General features: G+C 37.4%; 1 protein-coding gene across 1 annotated transcript in view; it reads right to left on the minus strand.

Moving 5' to 3' along the window:
- Positions 1–27,776, minus strand: part of Pappa2 (pappalysin 2) — a 213,367-nt gene that overhangs the window by 160,265 nt on the left and 25,326 nt on the right. The gene's annotated exons all lie outside the window — the stretch shown is intronic.

A 27,776-nucleotide genomic window follows, 5' to 3' on the forward strand; every position in this document is an offset into this window, starting at 1 on the left:
GCCACAGAGCCTCTTCTGGTTTTCTGGAGGTTAATTGGTCTCACGGACTTTCCTGCCCTGGCTGGCTTCGAATTGCAATCCTCAGATCTCAGCCTCCCGAGTAGCTAGGATTACAGGCATGAGCCACTGATGCCTGGCCACTTTGTATTGTTCTAAAAATAATGTCTATTTAAAAGCCAATGAAACATACTTTCATGAAGTGGACTGAATTCAGAATCAGGCTTATTTTCAAACATTGAAGAAAGATGGTGAGAAAATAGGCAGGGAAAAATGCAAATTTACAAAGATAATGTATTTCTTTTAGAAGAAAAACTCATTTTTTAAGAAGAATATGAGAAAAAAAATGTTTTGGGATGGAATATTCCCCTGTACTACACAATCTTCAGATAATACTCCTGTAGCAATCTCACAGCAAAAGGAGCAGGAAGTACAGACTGTAGTCCAGACTATGCAGTGACCTTTGGGGATTGTGCTTCTTTCTCTGGGTCAGGTACTTCTGAGGCACAATTTGGGCTTCTTAGTCTCTAGTATTCTAACTCTAATATAGCATTTGGAATAAAAAGTAAGGTCACCAATAATAGTTAACAGAAAATACAAACACAAGGGAAAAGAACCAAGTGATTTCATCCTAGCTTTTTATTTTGGAATTTCTCCCAAAGACACTCTTGAAAAGCTAAACAGGAGGATGGATAAGTCGTCTGTTTAGACTCATCCTTTCTTTAAAAAAATTGAAAGAAAGAAAAAAGATAAAAGAAAACCTCAGCATTTTCAACTCCAGGATCAATTAACTATATGTTTTTTTGACACTCAGAGTTCTCTGTTTCACACACACACACACACACACACACACACACACTCCCCACTTCATTTCTTAGAACCCAGGTTTATTTTTAGGCTAGAGATTAGGAATTCCAGATCAGGGCTCTCTGCTCCTCAGCAGACATTCTAAAAAAGTCTCACTGCCAGATATAAAAAGGCCACTGTATAATTTATTAGAGGAACTTTCAGAAAGCTCTGATTACTTTTTAACCAGAAGGGGGAAAAATTACAAGCATCCTGATAAGTTCCAACCCTGAACTTGGCACTTGGGAATATGTAGAAGCTACACATTCTTAGCTCCTCAACTCTCCTTCCTGGTCTTTTGCAGCGTGCCATGAAGGAGGGTTCAAATTCACTGACATGCAGTCTTCTCTCTCCCCTTTGAATGTACAATTCCATTTCCCTAAATAATGGGAGAGCCAGAGCCAATAAAAACTCAAAACAATACATTTGCTTAATACCTCTAATGGTTCTGCTGCGGCGTGCCAATGAAAACGATGGCTAAATTGTTCCAGAGAGCATTCTACCAGAGCTAAACAACACTTGCCAAATCTCTACCCACCACCTCGTGCTTCCTGTCACTCAAGGTTGTTTTTTTTCTTTCCTTCTTTTTATTTTTTTCTGTTCATTTTTGCTCTTTCCAAGAGGAATATGGGAAATGCCCCAAGAATGTACTCTTGTCATTATGTATTATGTCTAGGGCACATTTACAGGTTTAATTTCCATGGGTATAGATCACATATTTTAAAACCAAAAGTGAGTATATTGTTTTGTAGTATAAGAGTGTTATAAAACAATAAGATAGGATATTTGAAACCATGTTGAAAAGTTGAGTCAACCCTCGTTTATAGGAATATAAACATACCTAAAAGTGAATGCCATATTTTTCCAAAATATTTTTAAAATAATTTACTAAATTTACTATACTTGCACCATGCAACACATTTGCAAAGATATTGAACTATTTTAACTAAAAAGAGAAATCTCCACTCTAAACAATAATTAACAACTTATCCCCACCCTCTCTTCCCAAGGGAAAGGGGTCATGGTGACCTTCGTGAGCAGACCTACATGAGAAGTTCAAGAGAGAAAAGAAAAAAAGAAGGAAAGAAAAGAACTTCAGATTATAATATACAACAAAGTAACAAGCAAAAGAGTATAAAGGGGAAGAGAAAATTAAAATATGCCTAATAAGACAAACTCACAATTATTGAAGAAAGAGCCAATATTGTCTACCAAGACCACTCTGATCCATCTTTGTATAAGAAAAACAACTAAGGTTGAAGGTGGTGGCTCAAGCCTTTAGTACTAACTACATAAGAGGCCAACATCAATGGATAATGGTGTTTATCCAGCCCAGGAATAAAAATTCTTAAGACTATCTGAACCACTGGCTGGGTGTGATTATGTGTACCTAATATTCCCAGCAACATGGTGGAACACAAGTAGGATTGCAGTCCAGGTCAGCATGGACATGAAGCTAGGTCTTACACAATCACATACACACACACACACACACACACACACACACACACACACCAATCCAATGTTGAAAAAAAGGAGCTGGAGGCTGTAGGATCAAGTAATAGAGTACCTACCTAGCAATCAAAAGACCTCGAGTTCAATCTCCAGTACTAATAACAAATCCAAAGCAACTTCATGGAGCTAGAATTTGAATTCACTCCTCTTTACCTTAAATTATCAACCAATAGCTATTAATTTGTTCAATTTCTTTTTATTTTTTGTTACCATCCAGCCTGAGGCTTGAACTCAAGGCTTGAGCACTGTCTCTGAGCTTTTTTGCTTAAGGTTATTACTTCACCACTTGAGCCATATAGTACCATTTCTGGCTTCCTGGTGGTCAATTAGAGATAAGAAAGTCTCCAAGATTTTTCTACTGGCCTGGCTTCAAACCATCATCCTAAGATCTCAGCCTCTTGAGTAGCTGTAATTACAAGCATGAGCCACAGATACACATCATTCCCTTAAGAGAAAAATGCTATTAATATGATTTGAAACACCATCTTCAAGTTTTCTCTTCCAATACAATTGTCATTAACCCTGAAAGCATTCCTTATTTCTAATACAATTCGTGTGGCATACAAAACAACTATGGTTCAGTACCTCTGTTAACCCAAGCACTGAGATCTCACAGAATTAGTCTCACTTATTTAGAAACTAGCAAGGCAGAGATGGAAGATACAGGAAATGTTGCTGATAGGAGAGGCCTCAAACAGGCAATGGAGAGGCATCAACCTGAATTAACACAGCTTCTAATCAATCTATTCATATCCAAGTTGTCCTTCCTCCACCCATCCTGAACCCCAATGTAAGAAAATTTTTCAAGAAATCTGTGCTAGTCATGTTAGTCTCTGTTCCTCACGGCCCAATAACTACTTTTAAGATTCTTAGACTGACGCTAAATACAATTATGTGCATTTCCTTTTCAGCCTTCTGTTAATGTCCTGAGCCTTCTGAATGGCGTGATTTGTAATGGTGCTCCTTTTACACATTTACAGGTATTCTCTCCCTGTAACCTGTAATTTCACACCTCTGTATGTGAAGGTCTTATTAATTGATGAGTTTGACTTCCTTCAGAAGTATAATTTCATTCTTACCTCTTCACTTTGATTGTACTGTAAGTAAAATGAAATACCATACCTCTGTTTAACACGTTTTACCTAGTTAATATGAATATGTGCATATGTCCCCATACAATACTGTGCATTTATTCATGTCTTGCAGCTTTTTTGTCTCCCATGGGAAAAAGCCTTAGATTTCCAAAGGCTACACTTCATAATTATTATTTTATAAAATGAATTAATTATAAGCTTTATGCCTCACTTATTAAATCAAGAGATTTCCAATGTTTTCCAAACACCAGTGAGATTACCAGACTTGTTGATTAACATTTAAAAATAAAAAATTCTCTTTGCATTTACATCTGTATCCTAGTATGCAGCTCTAAGCTATCAATAATGTGAATTATAAATTGGTATGGGCTTTGTGACTGTAATTTCCCTTGGTAGTGTAATAAATATTAATGTTTGTAAATATATACACATATATGAGTAGGGAAACTGGAGGAAATTAAAGAAAGACTGACATTGTCCAAGAAGAATGGAACTTATTATTTGGCTTATGGAATTGTAATTCTTCTGTACCACACCATAATAATAAAACAAAATTATATTAATTAAAATATATATGTAAGTAGAGTTAAAACACTAGTTTATTTTTAAGCTGATGATTCTGTTGACAATTCTGATGTACCACAACTTCTGGTACAAAATTGTAATGATAGAAAACAACTTGACTTAGGGATCTTAAATGATCCCAAACTAGTTCAACTTCAACCTCGAAATAAGTCCACCAATTCAACCAACTTTCTCATCTGTAAGCCATACGAAGAAAATGAAAATCACTTCTCTCAAGTCCTCTGCCCCCCTTTCTGTTCAATTGGTTATTTTAATTGATTAACATATATAGCAAAACTTTTTTTTGTAAAACATTAGTCCAGAGAGTTTTGGAAGCTATTTCAATCTGGAGCATATCCAAGCCCACTACTGAAATCTAGTCCAGGCTGTCTAAATTAGGAACTGGGCAACCTTAACATAAGCAACTTAAACTCTCAAACTTCAGTTTTCCCAATAGGGAAACAAACCATATAAAGTCAAGGACAGTGCTTCTTAAAATTCTCAAATTATCACTTTAAATTGAAGATGTTTCCATTGAAATTCTCTCAAGCACTATTGTGTTTAGTGATGGTATCCTCTCAAGATCTCTATAGCAGACAGCAACCACAGGCAGCCATTGCGTGAAGGTGTGAGGGGGGAAGCATGGAGACATTGCTGTTTCATGTTATTTACTCAGATTGCACGGTTTCTGAAATGATGACAAACTTCATCTGGCATTCCAGGATCTGTGGGTTCTGGGTCTCCAGGATTCATTCCTGGTAATGTCAGGTTAACTCAGGGCATTTGGCAGCATTGCATGAGGTGCTATGAGTAACATCAGTTTTGCAACCTCATTTGTCATATAATTAAATTATTATGTAATGAAAACTATGTGCCACACAATAAAGTGTTCAGTTCTCATAGTGTGGTACAGTATACTTAAGCATAAAACAACCACAAGGGAAGATTGAAAATGACATGGAAAGGTCAGCCTTAAAATTATTTTAATTCATTTAGAAAAAAAATAACAATAAAAAGAAGAACAAACCCAGGAAGAATTAATTTCCAAAACCAAAGGAACTAAGGAAAGTTGAGTGAAAAACAGGAAATTAAGGGAGAAGAAAACAAATCTTGGGTCAGGGAAATAGAAAGAGAACGAACCTTAAAGATGGGGTTATTGTCGAAGTTTCTCATGATAAATGATATAGAACTGTCAGCTGAGAATCATTCATAGTTGCTTAGATTTTAAAACAACTGGTCGACCTGAGAACTCACAGCTTGGCCATGCTGTCCTGGTACCTTGAAGTCTAAGAGAAGATTTGAAAGATGAGATACTTTCAAGCACTACACAGTGATACATTAAGCAGCATAGTTCCATTTCTTGAACAAGGTTTGAACAGCCATCTTCCACAGTACGAAATCACCATGGGCACCCTCAAATATCACTTTCTTACCCTATGTCCAGTCCACACATCATAGTAATCATTTTTACTGACATTTAATTCTCTGGTTCTTTTCATTTTGTTTTTGTTGTTTGGATACTGAGATTTTTTTAAATAATTTAATAATTTGATCCAATTCTGAGTTTCGAACAAAGAATCTCATGCTAGTTATGCAGGTGCTCTACCACTTAATGTACATCTCCAAACCTTTGGTGCTTTAGTTCTACTATGATAAGGGTTTTGAGTTCTTACTTGGGCTTGTTTGGGCAACAATTCTTGTATCTATGCTCCCCATATAGTTTAAATAATATGTATATGCCATTACATCCAGCTAGTTCATTGAAATGGGATCTCACAATCTTTTTGCCCATGGTGAGCTCAAACAGGATCTTTCCTATCTCCACTTCCTAATTAGCTGTGATTAGAGGTTTGAACTACCACCCTTGGAATTCCTGGTTTGCTTTGAACAAACTTTCAAATATGAATCAATCCCAGCATTAGCTATGCTTTCCATTTTCCCAAGAGTTGCTAGAACATGAACACGTCCCTGCCCCCACCCCGACACACACAGAGCACCCTACAGACTGCTAGACTATTATCACTAATTTTTGGTCTTTACCCTCAGTTGAAAGACAGTTCCATGTTGCTCAGCAATCCAATACAACTCTAATAATCTTGTTCGTATATTTCCTCCACTATTAAAATATTCTCCCTTCATCTTTAAGTCACTTACCAAGCCAAATCACACTCAACCTTAGCAAATTCCCAATTTAATGGGAAAATAGAAGCTACATGGTAATCTGTCCTGAAATTTATTCACTGCCAGCTGAGAGCATGATGATGTATTTATTTTATCTTATTTTATATACTGGAATTTTAACTCAAGGCTTTGCAGTTACTAAGCAGGTACTTTATTGTTTTAGCCATTCCACCAGTATCTGGTGGATGTTTAACCTAGGTATATCTCTGACCATTTCCAATTTAGTTAGTTCAGTGTTGATTTCTTTATTATGCTTATAGCTCGGTTCCATACTTCTCCTAAATTATTATTATGAGTGATATTCTACCATGTGGTTATCCATGCCTTAAGTACCTGGGCCCCTCACATTTTTAATCAGTCCCCAAAGTCTGTATCATTCTTAATGCCTCTCAAACATTTATCCTTTGTCCAATTCTATCATCATTGACTTCTATTAATCTAAGCATTTGTCACTTATCCTGAGAATTTCCAAAAATAGTCCATACAATGTTCTGTGCAAAATATCCTCCATATTTCTATAAAATGTACTCGTCATATTATCTTAATAACCTTCCATGACTTCTCTTAGCCGCTTGGTACATAGGGCTCTTCCTTATTCTTGATTAATACTCCATTATGGTTATCAGCCTATCCTCTAATACATTTTTGTTCCAAATTCACAGGACTTGATTGCCATTTAACACCTGTGAGCTTTTGGACAGCTTAGAATTCATACCATATCTTACATTTTCACCTTTACCAAGCTAACTATATCCTTATCATCACCAAATGTTGCCATCACTTAGATACCTCATCATTTGTTATTTTCATTTGTCACTAAGTCATCAACAGGGCAAAAATTTCATGTGGTTAAAATTATGAAATTAATGGATTAACTCTGTAACTTAAGACATTATCAATGTGATGAGGAGCCAAATTTGGATGGAACATTTTCTTTGAAGACTGAAATCATAATCCTATTACCTACATAGGTTCTGATGCTGTGTATAACCTCCTGTTAACATGAGACTAATTGGAGAAAATGTGTCTTTCTGAGAAAATTCTAAACCACAACAGATAGGGGTCAGCTTGGCCTGTTTACATCCATTCTTGATTGCTTTTCCATTTCTGGTGAAGGTCTTAAGTTTTATGGGTAGTTTAAACTGCAACTTCAGTCTAGGATTCCATATTCAGCTCTTCACATAAAAGACCTGTCAAACACAATACATCTTGTGAAGAGCAGAGCCAGAAAGGAAGATTGAATTTCATCTGTAAGCAAGCCCTTTAAAAACAGGAATCTACAGATCCTTACTCAACACTCAGGGACAGTTTCAATACTGACAATAAACCAAATGAAAATGTAAACACTAGATTATGTTTTAAAAGAAACCTTAAAAACCAGCCTACATAGGCCATGATATTTACTTCTGTTTTGCTTGGATTTATCATCCACATATAACTCTGTACACTAGTATATGTGCAAGACATAGCAATCACTAGCAGAAAATACTCAAGGGTTAATTTAAATATTGACACCAGAGGAGGCAACAATGCTGGATAAGAAATGTACTCATTACCTTGCCCACGTAACTATAACCCCTTTGAACAGTATTTTCACAATAAAAACTTAAATAAATAGTGACATCATAAAACATAAAAAGGATTTAGTTTCTTCTTTTTTTACATTATGTTTTATTAATCAATCAATTTAAAGCCCTTTAGAGGGGAGCTCATGGCTGTGTCTCTATATATCCCTCATAGTCCCTCTCTACTCTAGGTCAGCAGTGGAAATATATGAAAAATAATGTGTTTCTAAAGTAAAAGGTATGTATGCAAAGTATATATGTATGTATATATAGTGTGTGTATATATAAATTAAATTATATATAAATAAAAGGCATACAAAATGCATATATAAAGTGTGTATATATATATACATACATATGTATATATATATATATATATATATATATATATATATTCTGCCCACCATATCTAACACTGAAGATAGATTTATAATTGGGAAATAGCTCTATAGGACATGAAGATTCCTGAGACATGGCTATCATTATCTCTTATCATTAGACCATTCATTTGTATACATTTTCAACCCTTTTAACTTGATTTTTTTTATCTTTTTTTTTTTTATTCCGGTCGTAGGGCCTGAACTCTGGGCCTGGGTGCTGTCCCTCAGCTCTTCAGCTCAAGGCTAGCACTCTACCACTTGAGCCACAGCGCCACTTCCAGCTTTTTCTTTTTTTGCTTATGTGGTGCTAAGGAATCGAACCCAGGGCTTCATGAATGCAAGGCAAGCGCTCTACCACTGAGCCACCTTTCCAGCCCCTTAACTAGATTTTTTACTTAACCTTTTCTCTCCCTTGGCAAAACCCCAAACCTAGTTAAACTAACTTCTAAAACCTGTGTGTACTCAACTAGATTAAGGTGACCACAGAAGTACACTTTCTGGAATCAATTTACATGTGCAATTTGTACCATCCAGATGCTACTACATTTCTCTAGCTCATTAATTTTCCTTCTCCCTTCATGGCTTTTCACACATTTTTTTTCTTCTGTCCCAATCTGCAACATATACCTCTTCACATCCTTGTTCTCAAATAATCTAATTAATGTTTCTTTTACAAGGAAATAGACCCGAAGGGTTAGGAATGTAGCTCAGTGGGAAAGCACTTGTCTTGCATGTACAAGGTACTAGATTTGATCCAGCACTTCAACGGTAATAGACTTGAGAGGAGAGCTTAGATATCTCATCACCATACCTATCTCACTAGAGCCTTCTACTCTGCTTCTCCCACTAAGTGAGTGAACTGGGAAGCTTTTGACCTGAATCCATCTATACCTCTGTTGATCACCTTTCCTAAAATAGCTCCCAACAATTCTCTCCACCCAAGGCAGATTAAATTATGAAATGATATCTTCCAGCCTCAGAGAGTACCTGAGATATTTGTTATAAGATAGAATAAACTTATACTGTGAAAATAGGTTTTTGAAGCAATGAAAAATAATCTATTATAATTTTTAAAGAATAACATAAAATAAGTACTTGTTTATTTTTGAAATTCATTTTATCAAGGAGTTGTATAAAGGAGTTGCCGTGAATGAAGCAATTCGTAATACAAGGCATGATCAATGTCATTTCATGATTCTCACCCATCCTACAATCTCATAAACACAAAAATTAAATGAAAACCTATAGACAATAGAATTATCTTTCCCAGGAATAAAAACAGCTGGGTCTAGGTATTGTTTTTGAGGCAATTCAATATGTTTTTTAGTCTCAGAATATTCAACAGACATTTTTATCATTCTACCCAGCCATCCATTTCTTATCTAAAAGTTTATTCCTTTAGTTTGCTTAAAAATAACTAGTGGATAAGAAGTTGTTAAATCAGTCCAACTAATTATTTCCAAAGCTTGTGAACTGATATCATTTTGGGTTTGATACTAAACCAGTGGGTACACATTGACATATTCTGAACTCCAATCCATACAGCTGAAGTGAGTTGAATAATTATCAAAATATACCCTCTTGAACGCTAGATGCCTCAAATAAAAAGAACTAGCACCAGTCTTTCATTTGCTGCCAACAGTGTCTAGATGTACAGAATGGAATGAATGAAGATATAAGTAGAAATAAAGGTTACAAGGGGAAAAACAGGTGTGTTCTGCCAACTATCCACATACCCAGTCCTATTGCCAAAAATTACAGTATTCTCTTCTCTGAACACCTGATCTTGAAATGTAGCAAGATTTTTCATTAGCCTGTACTATCTGGATATGGAGTTGTCAGCTTTCTTCCCTAACTCTTCTTTGTTCTATATCTTATCTATGATTTCCTTTGATGTCCATGTAAACTTATTTCAGGTATAACTCAATTGATAAAAATTTCCAAACAATATGATTATGTTTTTAATTCCAACATGTTTTAAAATGGCTGTTATGGTACATCATTTTGAAAAACAAATAACCACCTTCAATGTTTGTTTCAATGTTTTTTTCTTGGGATTGAATTCAGGGCCTTTCATTTTCTAGATGGGCACTCTGCCACTTGAGTCATACCTCCAACCCCTCATCACATTTGTTCTTTTCAAGTAGGATCTTACTTTGTGCCCAGGCCAGATTGGGCTGGCCTTTTCCTTCCTTCTGTCATTGGGGATGACGGATAGATGGCCACTGTGCCCAGCCTTGTGATCCTGACTGAATTCACTGGACAATTTCCCATTCTACACTGGCCAGGAATTCCTCTTGAGGCTGAGTTGCTGAGTTTACCTAAGAATGTTCTCTCACAACGTAGACCCCATATTTCTCCATTGTGGAGAAATTATGAAAGGTTCAGTAAACCTTGATTTCAATGCCTTGTGAAGACTATTGCTAACACCCACCTGCTTACATCCTCTGAACATCCGTCTACCGTCTCTTGTAGGAGTTCATCCTGAAACCTGGTAAAGTCACTCAGCTCCAACCCTGCCAAATACTCACTCTTTCCACTTTTCTCCTGAAGAGTCTCAGCAGAATTACCTACCAAATTTCCTAAAATCCAGACATCAATGTAAGAAGTATAGTAATAGAGGTGCCAACAGACTGATAGAACAACAGAGAGAAAGTACTGGGGATGGACGTAGAAGAAATAGTTAATCTGGGTTTTGATAAGTTTACCAAGGAGCAAAGAGATAGTCTAGGAAGAAAACAATGGCTTCTTCAAAAGCAGAAATATAGAAAGAAGTTTGATATATTTGGGAAACAAAATGTTTAGTATACTCGGGAATAATGAAAGATAAGTAAGTAGAAAACAATAGATAAGCGGAAAGCAAAGATCTTAAACACCATGCTTATAAAAACATATTGAAGTTGGCCTGAATCTAATATATTTTATCATAATAATGACAATGTCACTAACAGATTTGAAACAGAATGATGTATTCTTTGACTTGGGAATTAATATGGGTCCACTCTTTGTCATGATTGGCAAGGCTTAGTTTGCAGTGAATTCTGAGGCTTTTTAGTCCTGTTACAATCCTCGGCCCCATTTCCCTAGCTAGGTGTCAGAAGCAAGGAGGGTACCTGTCCAAATCCACTGTGTTTTTCACGAGCTTATTTAAGGTTGCTAACAAAGGAGATATTCAGTAACCATTGGTGAATGTATTTGACCTAAAGCAACCACAGAACTGAATGTTTGGGAAATCTCCCCAGAATTTTATACTTCTTCATTCTATTTCTTTGAATGCCAGCTGTCCATTCTGTTCTATGTAGGAATGGCATGCTGTTTTAGAGAGGGAGGTCGTTAACAGGGACAGTCCCAGGTGAAATGAGGACTAGCTGTTTTTCTGGCTCGACCATCGTGAAGGTTGGCTCTAACTCTTCCTGGAATTGCTAGAGTTTACACTACTCATTTCAATGTCTTGTGACTGCCAGAACCTCTTTACTGCCCAACCAGCTATGTGGCCAACAGTGAATCATCAGAGACACAGGGACCTACTCACCTCTCTGAATTAGAAGCACACTGATGCAGCTAGCCAAAATGACTGCTTGTAACAAAAGAGAAAGGGGAAAAAATACTGAGCCAGGGAGTAGGAAGAAAAATGGAAGCTCTTGGGACAAATGTAGAATGGTTATAATAACAACCATAATGAAATACAGTAAAGAGAACAGAATATTTAGAACTGTTAATTTGGTCAATGAATTCCCTTACCATTTACTCCATCAAAATGTCTCTATCTCTCCAAAATTCCTGTGTTGAAATCTAATCCCCCAATGGGAGAGTTGTAGGAGGTGGAGGTTTGGGGAAGTGGTTAATTTATAAGGACTTTACCTTTAGAAATAAGAGGAAGTATGTCCTTCTTTTAAAAGAGGTTGGTAAGATCTTCCTTGTCTCCTCTTACTACAGAAAGGCACAGAATATATCATCTATAAAGTGAGTTCTCAATCAACATGGACTCCAAAACCCTGATCAGTAAGTCTCTGGTAACTATTCTGCATCTGTCTAATAATCTTTTCCAATATTAACTAACACATCATTTTGGCTCATTTCTATTTCTCTTGGATTTGGTGGGATCATAGAGAGTAGTATGATTTTGGAAGTCCCATTTTCTTATTCATCAATCACATCATCACATCAATCACATGTCTCACCAATTCTACATACATCAATTATACTCAAATATATAGATAGATATATTCAATATTCCAACTTCTTTTAAGGAGCCTTACAATCTTATGGCTTATTATCATCAGTGTAATGACATTTGCTTCCAAAACTAAAAGAAATCTGACTGATAAGAGACATCAGCTTAGGACAACTGGTGTCCTAAGCTGGTCATTTGAGCAGCCTTTAGTCCTTTAGCAAACACCCTGGGCCTCTACAGGTCAAATTGTTTACATGTATATTTCCGACCAATTTATGTATCACGAATTTACTCAGTATCTACCATGTTTTCTCTACTAGGTTTTACAAGCCAACTGTGAAATATTCAAGACATTTTGTCCTTCAAATTAGGATAAGGATGAATAAGGAAAATCATCCATCAGGATGGTAATTAAATGCTAAAATATAAAATATGCTGTGCCTAATATAAAACTCAGAATGTAGTGGTCATTGTTCTCATTTATAACAAAACAAAGAGAAATTGGGATACATCTTTGCTCGCAGGCAATGCACAGGGTAAGTCCTGCTTGAGATCACCCAGTGCCCAAGAAACAGTATGAATTGGAGATGACCTTTAGCTACCCACTCTTCACAGCTCTAGGAACTGCTTTCCCCAACTCAGGTCTGAGATGAACTCTCAGCACTATCAGTGAGGACAAGAGCTTTCTCCTGAATCACTTCCATTCATCCATCCATCCCCCTTGAGCTTGTCAAATTTAAAAAAATGTTGTGATTTCCCCTATTTGCAATAACTAGTATATGCCTGAAACAGGCAGAAAGGGTCAGATAAGATGATGCTAAGTAAAATGAACACCAAGATAAGAATACAGGTGGTTTTTTTTCTTTCTTGCTATTGCTTCTAATGTATCTATAAGGTACTACGTGATTTGCTTTGTATGTCCCTCCCCCATGGTAAAACCCCTGTTTTCACTGTATTTGATGTTGGTATAATTTGAGGAGCAGAAGGGAAAAAACAAATTGTTTAAACTGGGATACAGATTGACCCATCGTAACAATGAGATGGACGGGATGCTATGTCGAAAAACAAACTTTACAATTTAGGGAGGGAGTGTAGTTGTGAAGATTGGAGGAAAGAGATGGTAAGGGAAAAACAAGGGAGGAGACAACAATGCTTGATAAGAAATGTACTCATTACCTTGCTCATGTCACTGCAACACCTCCTCTGTACAGTATTCTCACAATAAAAAATTATTTAAAAAAATAAAAAAATAGTGGATTAAGTGGTAGCCTAGCAAGCATGAGGCAGACCCCAATAGCACAAAGAGAAAAAGAAAAGAAATGCCCATGAAATGAGTGTGTTTTATTGCATATAAATTATCCTTCCATAAAGCTAGAAGATAAAAAAGAAAGTTGTGGGCTATTTAAAGTTTTAGTATTTTTTTTAATTTAGGAGGACCCCAGGAAGGTGTTCTCAAGTGATGACAGACATGAATAAAACCTCTAGCCCAACACACTTAATAATTTGTAGTAAGTATTCTTAATTATTATTTTAAGAGAGAAAGGCAAAGAGAGTAGTTTCCTGGCACGAGGTAGAATTGTGTTTACTAGAGGCAGTTACTACAGCAGACAAGCCATTGACCCCACTCGACTCCTCACTGAGAAGGCAGGTGCCTCTCGGGAGCTGTCTGTGCCAAAGAAAAATCGCTGCCATCAGCTGGTCCTTCCTGGAGTTGTGAATGGAATTTTGATCTCTACTCTCAAGAAATTGACTTCATCAAAAACAACTACTATTGCTTTCCTTCTCTTTGTTTTTTTTTCAGGTTGTTTTTTTTTTTAAATATCAGACCTGGTGTGCTAAATTATTTGAAGAAAAATCAAAGAAGAAGAAATGATGTTTGCCTGGGAAGTACAGACCAAAGCTAACAGATGTGTCAAGCAATCCAGACATTGGGTTAGGAAGCCAGGGTGCCAAGAGTGATGACTGTGAACAGCACCCTAGTGAGAACAGATGTCCCTTTGTCCATTAGTGAGCCCAGCTCTTACCTGGGTTTATTTGGTCACTGTTGCTGTTGTTGTTGGCCAGTACTGGGGCCTGAACTCAGGACCACACACTCGCTAGGCAGGCACTCTACAGGTCAGTTATGACCCTACTCCTTTTGGTTATTGTACAAATAGGGTCACTCATTTTGGTCTGGTTGGCCTTAGTTACAATCCTACTACCTGTCTCCTGCCCATCTGGCTTAAGAGATTGTTTATCGATTAAGACTTGTCTTTTGATAGTATTTCGCAAGGCCTGGCCTCAAACTGCAATCCTCCAACCTCTATCTCCTGAATAGCTGGGATTACAGCTTCACCCTCAGTTTATCTCAATTTCATGATGAACCCATTCCTTCCTTCTTGGTTTTGGGCTCACTGTGCCTTCTATTTATTATAAAAAAATAAAACAACTAAACTTAGGGATAACTCAGTAGACCTCAAATAATTACTAGTTGCCCTTAACCTTGGAACACAGATTAAGACAGCATAGTTATGAAGCAAATTTTCTCCCTATTAAGACTAGGTTAGAAAATCAGGCACTGTTGACTCATACCTGTGATCTTAGTTACTAAGAAGAAGCTAAGAACTGAAGATCATGGTTCAAAACTAGCATGTGCAGAAAAGCACATTAGACTCTCATCTCCAGTTTACCACCAGAAATCCAGAAGTGGAGCTGTGGCTCAAAGTGGTAGAGTGTTAGCCTTGAGCAAAAACAAGCTCAAGAATAGTGCCCAGGCCCTGAGTTCAAGCCCCACCACCAACAAAAATAATTAGATTAGTTAGGCTCTCTTTCAGTCTTTCAGCAGTTTCTCTTGGTCTAGAATTTTCTCCTCTGACCTTTCTTTTTTTTATTTTGACTTCTTTTAATTGGATTATTCACATTCTTAATGTCAAATTCCAAAAGTGTTTTTAATATATATTTTTAAGTTGTTGTAGAAAGGAGTTGTCATTCAATGGAGCAGTTTATGAACACAATACCTCTTGATAAATGCCACCACGTTTAACATTCTCACCCATCCCTCCCATCTCACCCCTTCCCCTCCTTTACCTCTCTGAACTTTTAGGTTATATATTGAATTTTTGCCATTGAAGTGATTCATGTATACAATGCATCTCCAGCATATCATCCCTCCCTTTCATCTTCAGTCCCTTTCCACCATTCCCTGTTCATCCACTCTGTTACCCTCCACTTGCTCCTCCCCATTGAACCCATGTGGAATATTTTACTTTATCACTAAATCTCTGGTGCCTCAACAACATGAATGGAGAGAAAGTACAGGAAGTGATTATGTCATTATTAAGACATTAGTGATTGTATCCTTGTTAGACCTTATTAACTGTGAGAAAAGAGAAATTAGGTTAATGACTTCCTCAAGACCCTGTCCGAAGAATTTTAAATGGAAAGAGAACTTCATTTTAATTTAGTGCTAAGTCTCTTTTGAGACTATTTGACCACAGAGCAAATTTCTTAAAATCAAGTCTCACTTTCAGTGTTTTCCCATTGATTTCAATTTTCTGAAGGAGCTTGAGGGTAAGGGCACCAGCCTGACATCTCAGAAATCAATCAATTGGCTAGCCCCTCACTCAGATACCAAGGTCACCAAGAGTAACTTAGAGGCTGACAAAGACCCACTTAAAAGTATTTCCATGTCTCCTAAAAACTCTGGTATGGATAAGAAGATATGAATATTTAAAGGAAAAAAAGAATTAGTTGGGTAAGTGTGCTCCCAAGAGCTCCTTCTTTACCAAAAGGGGTATTAATAGAAAGATGGTGATGAGAGTCTTCCAGGAACATGTGCTTAGCATTTCCCCTGTGAGAGTTGACAGAAAGCATTTTCACTGAGTGACCTGGCCCTCAGGAAACATCTCTCTATACAGGGTCCCTTTCTTTGAATGGTAATAGAATCTCCAAGTGCCTGCCTGTCTGTTGTGAAACAACAGCTTACAGCATTTTTAAAATGCTTTGCAACATCATCTATGAAGTCTAAATTAACTGGCCTATTACCCATTAGGACACTAACCGGATCAATGACTAGCATGCACTTTCCATGCCAACTGCCAAGACCCATGCTGTTTGGTTACCAAGCCAATAGTCACTCAAGTGCCCATCCTTGACCCTCACAGACGCTTGACCCTCCCCTCTGCTTTCTGGGGAGCCCCATTATCCAACCTAACAGCTCTGAGCTTTAATCTCACTGTGAATTTGTCGTTGTGAATTTTCTAATCATCCTTCTTATTTTTCTCCTTCTTCAATATCATCTACTACATGAATAGCTACATTATGACTTTGTTGAAACTAGAAAACCAGAGAAACACATGGCCACATAGACAAAAGAATCCATGATTTCCAACTTGCCCTGAACTTCGAAAGATGATTTAGATGCTTCACAACATGAAGCATAGGCAAAGACTGAGCCGGAGAAACTAAGTCAGAAACTCCCTGATCTAGAGTTCTTGGCCTCTTGTCTAACACCTTGGGTGGTTAGGTCCTATGAGGAAATAAACAGAAGTCATGCAAACTCTACTATGATCTGTCAGCCAGGCAATCAGATTTGTGACTTGAAACAGGCATCCTCATCTGCAAAATAAAGTAAATCACTTGATCTACACGGTTTCCACGATTGCTCAGTAGCATTTTATATGTCTCAATCCAAGCAGACTTATTGTATCTCCCAGAATTTACCTGGGCTGCAGCATCTTAAGAGTCTTAAGTATCTCTTTTAAAAATTATTCTCCTTTTAATAGTGAAAATGCACACAAGACTAATTCAAAAAGGCAATTATGAACAATTTCCACCTTCCTCAAGCCCCTACATTGCTGACAATCCCTTCCTCACAGGATAGCTGCCTCTTTTCTCATCATGACCATCAGGCCCCAATCCTTGCCCACATGCCAGACATGCCAGCAACTCACAAATCTGCATCCACTTTCACATCCTTCCTCCTAGGGAAGGATGCTTGCATTCCTCAGTTCACAACTACCATTAGGGCTGGAGCTCTGAGTCCCTCCCATTCGACCTCCACATGGGGGGCTTTCTCTTCATTATTCTTCCTTATTAAACAATTACTAAAGTGGCAGCCTACAAAATAGGAGAAAAATCTTTACAAGCTATTCACTAATAAGAGACTAAGACTCAGAATATATAAAGAACCCAAAAAATGTGATACTAATAGAAAAATTTAATGAAACTAGGTGAATAAACTGAATAGATATTTCTCAAAAGAAGAGATAAAGTGGCCAATAAACATATAGATAAATGATGTACAATATCTTTAACTGTAAAGAATATGCAAATCCAAATTGCAAAGAGGTTTTATCTCACTCTGGGGAGAATGGCTATCACCAAGAACTGGGTGCCGGTGGCTCATACATTTATTCCTACTACTTAGGAAATTGAGACCTCTAGGATCGCTGTTGGAAGCCAGCCAAGAGAGAGAGAAAGAGAGAGGGGAAAGAGGAGAGAGAAGAACCATCTGAGAGACTCAATCTCCAACTAACTATCAAAAGATGAATTGGAGATATTGCTTATGGGGTAGAGCAGCAGTCATGATCAGGAATGCTACACAAGAGCAAGAGACCCTGAGTTAAAGGCCTACTACCTGCAAGAAAAAAGAAAGAAAAACAAAAGAGATTTGAAAAGTTAACAAATAACAAAAGCTGACAAGAATGTTAGAGGGGAAAGAGGAACATTTATACACAGTTGGTGAGAATGCAAATTAGTGCAAATTAAGTTTGGAGTTTCCTCAAAAAACTAAAAATGGAACTACTATATGACCCTGCTAGCCACTCCTGTGTATATATTTGAAGAAACTAAGTCAACATATAAACATTTCTTATTTTAAATTGCTGTATCATCTGAAAATATAAAAACTACATAACGTCTTGCCTATGATAATGTATGATATAACAAGCACCTGGCCTATGAGTAAACATTTCTTCCAGAGCACCATTATTTAGAAATATGTACACAAATCCATAAGGATTTCTCTCCCTGTAAAAATAAAATCCAAATATATTACAGCCTAAAACTAAGGGCAGTGGGCTAAACCTTAGAAAAGGATTCCTTAGATACTGGATTTTGTGTTACTCAATTAACTGCATAAACATTCTGTGATGACACCATGATATTGCTAGAAATCCACCTTCATTGTCTTTGGCAAACCCCACTGAGTGAGGTAGCTTGAACTACCTAGAAAACAGGAAAAGTTATGCTATGTACTTGTCAACCAAAGACCTATGATGATGAAGAATAGTACCCAAAGACCAAAGGTAAGGGTGATGGTATTTTTTTCCCATTATAAAACTTCATGAAAAAGAAGTAGACCAAATTACTGAACATAATAGTCAGGTATAACTACAAAACATCTTCTAACTGAAAGCACCCAGCTGCACACCCAGGCAGTTTGAGTAATTGTCCTAACATTGTGCTAAAAATGGCCCATAGTGCTGTCCTAATACCCTAGTTAATGGTTAGGCCCCTGAACAAATAGTAGTTATTTGTACGGTTATTTTCCTAAATTTTACACTCTCTTCCAGGTACCTGTTCTCTACTGACCTTATCCTTCATATAATAAACTTTCCTTTCTGTTCCTGGATACCTTTCAGGAAGCACTGGAAACTGTGTTACCTTTCAGTCTGAATCCTCTTAGTTGGGAAGTACTGAACATAGAAATTATTCTTAGTATAAAAACCATTGAAAGCTAATCTGGGGTTAGGGTGGAAGGAGACTAGAAGTAAGAGATAAATTGTTCATTACCATAGAAACCCAGACTTAGGAGGAAAAAGGTGATTAGAGACTAAACTAGAACTTTACTGTACTCAGTTCAATTCTGCATATAAATGTACATATTCATGCACATATACATATGTTTATTGTCTCTCTTCTTTATGAATAAAGACACAGATAATATCTGATGTCCTTAGTGTATGCTACTGTGTCTAAAGCAGAGTAAATATTTAATAAATAGTTGTTATAAGCTGAATGAGTTGAGTAAATGGGTGAATAGGGTGAATGCGAGGTAAAAGAAGCCAGAGTGACTTTTCTGTTTCATTCCCTTTATATTGGCCCCTTAACCAGGTTCACAACATTGAAAATTCATATCTGAAAGAGAACAGGGTCATTTTACCATCCCAATTGTCTCCACTCTCTCTCAAACCTTGGACCCATGTCAGATTGTTGTTCCTTATAAAACCAGCTATCCAGAACCAAGTATAGACTCCAGGCAAAGTCTGACTTTGGGCCATGTATAGGTGGCAGGGGTGGGGGTGGGAGGGAAACATCTCTTCCAATAATTTAGGCACTTTATCCTTTTTAACAGAACCCAAGATTGTTGCCATATTTTTAGTGACTACATCATGCTTTTCACTATCCATGGTTATTTATACATTGACTACTACAAAGGATTCTTTAGGCTTGGATGACAGGATTTTTATACATTAAACCCTAAATTCACTGTATACATTTCTACAGCAGTGTGCTGAGCACAGTCGGTAATCCTTTTGAAATAATTTTGAATCCTTACTTCTTGTCTTAGTTCTCAAGGTGGTCACTTCCACCCCAAACTTTGTAACATTCACTTAAAACTTCCGAATACCTACTAAGTACCAAGTACAACCAATAAGTATAAGTCTTCCTGAACAATATTTCTTTTCTGAAGAAAGGAGAATAGAATAGAAAGGAGAATAAGAAGGTAGAAAGGTGAGTCTCATAGGAAGCACAAATAGGAGGATTGTAGTGCAAGCCAGGTTGGCCTAAAGCAAGGACTTATCTCAAACAAGAGCAGAAGAGGCTGAAAGTATAGATCAGTGATAGAGTACCTTCCAAGCAAGTACAAAGCCCTGTGTTTAAACCTCAGACCAAAAAAGTATGTTATCCATATTTCAACGCTAAAAAGAAAACATAAACAAGCAGCTCACTCTACCCAGGGTGTTGCATCACAGGATAGAAAACTGCTCCCCTGGGCTCTCAGGACCTCCCAAGTATCTTTTGTTTTGACCACAGTTGCTAGAACTATAGGCTGGCCAGAAGCCTGTAACTTCTGACCTCACACGTAAAGGCAAATTAGACCAAATTGACCAAACATTGAACTGGAACAAGATATTGCAACAGGCTGCTGTTATAAGCAAGAGGATATGAATCTGAAGAGAGACTTAGTGAGGTTTGCTTCTGCTGAGACAGCAAACTGAAGCCATGTTTTCAAAGTCACAAAGGAGCAGAAACTATGAGTATCTAGTAGAATGTGAACAAGATATGGAAACTGCAAAGTAATAAAATGTGGAGAACTACGCAGCTTTGAGAGAAAGAGTTCCAGAGGTTGCCTCTATTGCCAGTACCTTTCTAGCCCACAATTTCCCAACCACAGTGCTAGAGTAAGAACAGGCCATTTTCAGCCATTATAGATTGGTTACTTAGTGTGTTCCTTCTGGTGTTCTAGGTGCTAGGGTACAGCAGTAACCCAAACACACCAAAACTGCTTCCTTAGTGCAAGTTACATTCCAGAAGAGAGGATCAACAGTGAGACAAACAAACTAAATAGCATATTGGTGATAAAATTCTAAAAAGAAGAGTAAAGCAGGAACGAAAGCATGAAAAGTCAAGGTGATGTTGTAACATATTTATATAATTATTCCATTTTCTTTAGTTAATGGCTATGAATTTCTCTTTCTTAGAGCCACAAAAGCCTAAGTAAAATGTTTGGTAAGAGTCTTAGCAAATCTGTGACACCAGAATACATATTATACTCCCTTTTTTGGAGTTTGTTTGTTTTTTTAATTTCATGAACTGCCCTCTCCTCCCAAGCAAAAGTTAGTAATTTTACTTCCTGGCTATTGTAGTTGACCATTTCTCTCTTATCAAAATATACCCATGACTCTGCTTCCAAGAGCCCTCTGGAGGTCCCGTCATTCAACCAATAAGGAAATGAACAAAATGACTTCAAGCCCATTCCCTCCTTAGCTAGCATATTCACTTTCCAGCGGTATCTCAGTTATTTTATTTGCTTCTTCATGCTGTGGCAACTCTGACAAGATGATGATACCAGTAGGAAAAAGGCAATAGAGTGTAGACTGTCAATAACCTTCTATTTACAAAAGTAATGTTTTCTGCCTTTAAGTTGATGCCCTACGAAGGCCCTTGTTCAACACTACCATTTACCCTACAACATTTATGTATATTATACATATTACATGGTATATTATATATTATTATGTATGTATACATATATTACACATACATATTTAAACATATATATATCTATTTAAGCTATATTAAGTGAGCATTTCTTGGTTCCCTGTGATCAAAGAATATGAAGTCTTATACAAAAGATGAGTAACACTGGATAATTACAATATAGTATGACAGACATGTACTAGGGCTGAGATTGGCAAACGTCTTTCAAAAGTCCAAATAGTAAATATTTTAGGGTTTGTGGGTCATATGGTCTCTGTTATAACTATACAATTCTGCCGCATGAAAGGAATCACAAACGATATGCAAGCTAGTGGGAGTGGCTGTGTTCCAAAGACAATTTTATTTACAAAAACAGTGAAGCAAATTTAGTCCACCAGCCCACAATTTCCCAACCACGGTGCTAGAGTAAGAACATGCCATTTTCAGCAATTATTTATTGACTACTTAGTGTGTTCCTTCTGGTGTTCTAGGTGCTAGGGTACAGCAGTAACCCAAACACACCAAAACCGCTTCCTTAGTGCAATTTACATTCCAGCGGAGAGGATCAACAGTGAGGCAAACAAGCCAAATAGCATACTGGTGATAAAATTCTAAAAAGAAGAGGAAAGCAGGAATGAAAGTATGAAAAGTCAAGGTGATGTTGTAACATTATCCATGGGAGTCACCAGGGAAAGCTTCCAACTTAGTGGGTGACGCGGGAAATGACGGGAAGAAGGTGGGAAAGGGGCCCTGCATCAATCTGGAAGAAGAGCGATTCCAGCAATATGCTAAGCCACAGGAAAAGTCCTGAAGCAGGAGTGAGAGACAGAGAACAGGCAAGTGTGACAGGAATCCCATGAGATAGAGTAGTGTGGCAAGAAGAAAGACACATAAGTGACCAGTGCAGGTCAGTTAGGTCCTGAAGACCACAGTAACATTGCTCTTTAGCTTTGAGATTTGAGTGAGCTGAGGAGCGGCATGGAGAGTTTGAGGCAAAAGAAAGACATGGTCTGAGTTAGGTTCCAATAAGGGTTGTTGAAAATGACTCAGAAGTAAGTAGAAGAGTAAAAGTAGAAAATCAGTTACAAGGCTTTTACAATGACCTAGGTGAGAAATGACAGGCCCAGGAGCTGGGCATCGGCACTGGGTTGATAAGTAATGGTTCAAATAAGATACTCAGTTCTACTTTTAGACTAAGGACCGTTCACAGGAAAGAGGAAATAAGACTTTGATACTCGCTAGACAAACAGGCCTTATTATCCAAATTCTGAACCTAGGGAATCTGTCCAAGAGTCTCTGGAAGAGAATAAGAGAGTAAGAGAATCTTTAGAGTTCAACAAGTTAATTAGTCAGCAGCTTTATGCAGGGGGGGTGGGGGTATTTTGATGAAACACAGGTTCAGAAAAAAACAAAAAACAAAAACCAGTGCCTAGAAAACGCTGTATTCCATCAACTACCCAACCTACATCTCTAACATCAAAGGAAATAGTGTCAGGGTTGAAGAATGATCTAAAATCATAACCTAACATTTCTATAATCAACAAAGTAACTTGCAAACAAGGTTCCTGGGGTAGGGGGAGACAAGGTTTGTAAACGAACAGCTGTCTTTCCGTTTCTTAGGTATAAATCCTAGGAAAGGATGCCTAAGTCACAAGAGAAACAGACTGGAACTGGTCAGAGTACCAGAGCGAACACGCCATCCAGCTCCCAGGAAAATCCCCAACTATCTTGAATGACTGACTAACTATGGTTGGCTGTTAAGGTCTCTCTTAAAATTTTTCTAAAAGGAAATATTTGTAACCCAGGCAGACCACATGGCTCATTCAAAAGTCTGTGTATGTGGCCAAGAAATAACCACAAAAAGGAGAAAAACAGCCTTTCCCCACTCACCTGGAAAGGACTTTGCCCTCAGCCAGGTGAGCAAGAAAGCTGGATTTTGTAAACTCTATAAGAGAGTATCTAATGGAATTGAAGAAAACGTTGTGTGCACTAAAATAAACGGGTGACATTTCTATTATTTAGGTAACTTTCCCAAGCTTATCTCTTATTTCTTCCCCCCAGTACCTTTGTCAAGTGCACACTTTGAGCATTCCAAGTGGAAAGGGATTGAGAAGTTTTCTTGCTGTTCAGTTTTAAAGTTTCTCCACCTTTTCTTTTCTCCCTGCCCTCTTCTATGCTTTACACTTATTTTCCTTGTCCATGTTATTTTTGGCACCAGGGATCTTGAATCCTGACTTCAAAAGAAATCTATAATGAAAACTGGCTGATGTTTAACAGACTCAACCACTGAAGGACCTAATCCTACCATTCCTTCAGCTCAACAGCCTCAATGTGTGCGTAAACACACCCCAGCTAACCCCTCCTTGCTATCCAAGTTTGTGAATTACCAGCTTCTTCATTTGTTCCCTTTCATTCCTTATACATCTTCTCTCCTGTTCCAAAATACGCTCTTTCTAGGCACAACTGTAGATGATACTCTGCCACACACCTGTTAGACATCTCTCAGTTCACCTTCTGAGGGCTTAACACCAGGTGCTAGTGTTCTACGTGTAATTGACCTCTGCTCCCAATAAGACTCAGAGAAGGTAGCAGGGATGAGAAATGGAGTCACCAACACACAGAGATGTTAGCTCACCCCAGACCTCAGAAACGGAATAGTATCCCCCTGTCTGCTTTATAGCATGGTCTGACACTGGCTGATTGACAACTTAAAAAACCATCTGTGCTCAGCCATTTGTTTTCACTTGGTAATTTTTTCCCCTCATCAACAATATTATGAAACCGGAGAGAGGTGGGAGGGGGTTGGGCAGGAAGAGTCCACTGTTCCAGATCTAGTTTACTCTTAGGAAAAGGAGAAAAGTGAAGGATGGAAAGTAGACGCAGCAGCAGAGTGGATATCTTTCAGATATAATTTTAGAGGAATAAAAGTAACAGAGTGAATAATCAAATGAAGCCGATGCCTGTAAAGGTCAAGGAAACTGCGTTCACCTTGAAGCAGAGCTTCTTTTGGCTTGGCTACCTAGAGCACACCATAAGAAATAGTTAAGGATATTTGTGATTTTTTTTGTGAAGTAGACACTCAACTTCCTTTCTTCAACTCTTCAACTCTGTTTCTTCAACTCTCTCTCCCTCTCCCTCTCCCCCTCAACTCTCTCTCCTTCTCCATCTCCCTCTTCCCCTCTCACCCTCCCTCCATCCCCCCTCTCTCTCAAGTAGAAAGAGACATCTGGCTTATGCAGCCCTCCAAATCCACAAGCCAAGTTCTTCTATCTTGGTAATTCTGTTCAATTGGCTATGTAACATATCTATAATTCATATCTCCTCTGACCAGTCCCAAGCCTGAAAAATACTCTCCCTTTGATAGACCCATCTGGGTTACAGATGTTTGTAAATACATTCCTTAGGCTCTCTCCTCTTCTCAGAACCTTTGGGAAAGAAAGTTCTTTGAGCTAGATTTCTGGTTCTTACAGGGTGTGGTAAGAAATGTTAAGTAGATCTGGGAAGAGAACTATCATCAATTACTAATCAGTTACTAATGCATGTTAGTTATCAATCTACCTCTAGGTTTTTTTCTTCTACTTTCCATTACCCGCCAGTAAACTTGAGCTTCTGAGTAGAACAACTATGTTCAGCACACTGTTTATTCAATAAATGTCTTGCAGAGTATTTGTTGACATTGGATCCCTTAAGAAAAACATTATGATGGGATTATGAATTTAAGGTCTATGACTTAATTGTAATGATAAAGATGCTATATATGGGTAATTTATTTCAGAAATGGTCACTAACTCCACCAAATCCAGGACCCCTTTAAGCCCCAGAGATCTATGTGTCTAAATACAATGTTTTCAAATAATTCAAACCAATAGTGCAGAATGGTCTACACCAAGTTCTCCTTTCTGTACCTCAGCTTAGATTTAAACCTAAAGAAGTTACATGAAATTTCGAAATTCCTCTGCTAAATAACATTTAGCTGATATATATAGATATAGACATAGATATAGATATAAATTAATCCTCTGTTCATCTAATTGTATCTGGCATATTGGCATATTGGAAGAACTTGGTAAGTAATACATTTTCAAAATACCTTTCCTGCCAATGAGAACTATAAAACACTCAATATTTTTAATAATAAAAATTTAGCACAGAGCATTTAAGGCAGAAGCAAAGTGACAAGACTCCATAATGAATTAAATATGAGGGACATAAAAAGAAAATCTTACACCTCCCCCATATTTTTGCCTTCAGATTTCTTCTTCCAAAAGGGGAGACTTACAGAAAATTATCCTTTTTCTAGCCAGCTATTAGACAGAATTCTTGTCATTGTGAATAAGCACTCAGCACTTGATAGACTAAACAATGATTATAAAGGATTTTGACGGGCACTGGTGGCTCACTCTGGTAATTCTAGCTACTCTGAAGGCTGAGACCTGAGGATCACAGTTTAAAGCCAGAGGCTTTAAAGATCTGAGGAACTCAGTTCAAAGCCAGCCTACACAGGAAAGTCTGTGAGACTCTTATCTCCAGTTAACCACCAAGAAAACAAAAGTGGAGCACTAGCTCTTAGGGAAAAAACTCAGGGACAGTGCCAAGCTCTCAGTTCAAGTTCCACAAATGACAAAATAGAGGTCTTAAAACATGTTTGTTAAGGTAAAAAAGTAATAGAATAATTGGAAAATTAAATTCAAAGAAATGCCCTAAAGTAGAACAAAATGACAAAAATTTGGAATATGTTAGAGAATACATTTGAGAGCTTTATTTCCAGCTATCTCAGGGAAAGAAGAAGTCAAAGTAATAATTTTAGAAATTTTTTCATAAATACGGAGTATGAGTGTCTAAATTGATAGGACCCACTATGTGTTTATAATGAAAGAATAATAGAAGGTTCTTATTAGTTCCTAAGTATAATTACCACAAATTCTTTCAAACAGCAGACAAGAGGCAACATTTTAAATAAACCCAAAAGAAACATATAAATAAATACATATATACACATAAGTATGTTTGTGTATCTTTATTATATACATATTATATATTATGTATTATATAATATGTAGAGAGTGAGAAAGAAAAAAAGGAAGAAGTTTTGGGGGGGAACTATCACAGACAGAAGTATCAGAACAGAATTAGAGGCAATTGATAAATTTCTTCAAAATTTCAGCAAAAATGTTTTCAAACTTAACATTTTACACAAAGAAAAGTTATCTGTTTTATGTAAAGGCCTAAAAACAATTCTGAGAAGTCATTTTCAGAAAAGTTACCTAGAACATCTTTTCCTAGAGAGTTATTTAAGGACATATTCTAGTAAAAAAAAAAGTAGTAAATTAAGAGATATTGATGTAATTCAGGATCCCGTGCCTCCAATCCAAAAAAAATGTAGTGAAGTTCCACAATGATAACTGAACTACATGCCTAAGAGAACTGGACAACATTAGAAGAATATAGAATGAACTAGAAGGGAGAGTGCCAGAAAAGGATGTTACAAAAAACAACTATTTAAAACACATATTTAATAAATAAGCATGTAGGAAAAAACAATTGGAAACATTTGTGGTTATTGAGAAGGAAGGAAGGGACTCTGGTGGTATAAGAAGAAGCTGATCAAGAAAGGAAATAATAGAATGATATTTTGTCCTGCAACAAATAAAATTTCATAGTCATAGTATTGTAAATAGAGACAAAGGGCCACTCTGGCTACATTTAAAGACTGCTGTTACAGTTTCAGCCTGATATGTCCTTCACAGATTCTTGTGCTGTGTTGCCACAGATGAGGTGTTTTAGAAATGATTAGCTCCTGAGTACTTGAATTTTATCACTAGAGCAATCCATCAATAATTTGATAGCATTATTGGAAGGAAGTAGAGACAGTGTGGCCTTATTGTGGCACTATGTCACTGTGCAGAAGTAACTGCACACACAAGGCCTTTGATCTCCTGGAGCTGATATTCCAAATGAGAGGAAGATAAGTACCTGGGTGCAAACAAAAAATGGTCAGAAGTATGTACTGTACAGGTGGTTAAGGTTAGTCGATGTTAACATGACTGAGTAACTGTTTTAGATTGGAAGATCAGGAAAGGCTTGGGAGTTGACCCTTAGGTAGATATTTGAATGAGGAGTCAGAGCCCACTGGAAGAATACCAAGAGAAAAAGAATTCCTTCCGGAAGATGGAGCCATCAATGCAAAATCCTAGTGGCAGAAACAGGCTTGACCTGTTCCACCGAACCAGCACAGTCAGCCACGCTGTGCTGTATGCACGGGGGCAGTGGTTGG

This window comes from Dipodomys ordii, unplaced genomic scaffold (assembly GCF_000151885.1).
Source record: "Dipodomys ordii isolate 6190 unplaced genomic scaffold, Dord_2.0 Scaffold27, whole genome shotgun sequence".
Lineage (NCBI taxonomy): Eukaryota > Metazoa > Chordata > Mammalia > Rodentia > Heteromyidae > Dipodomys > Dipodomys ordii.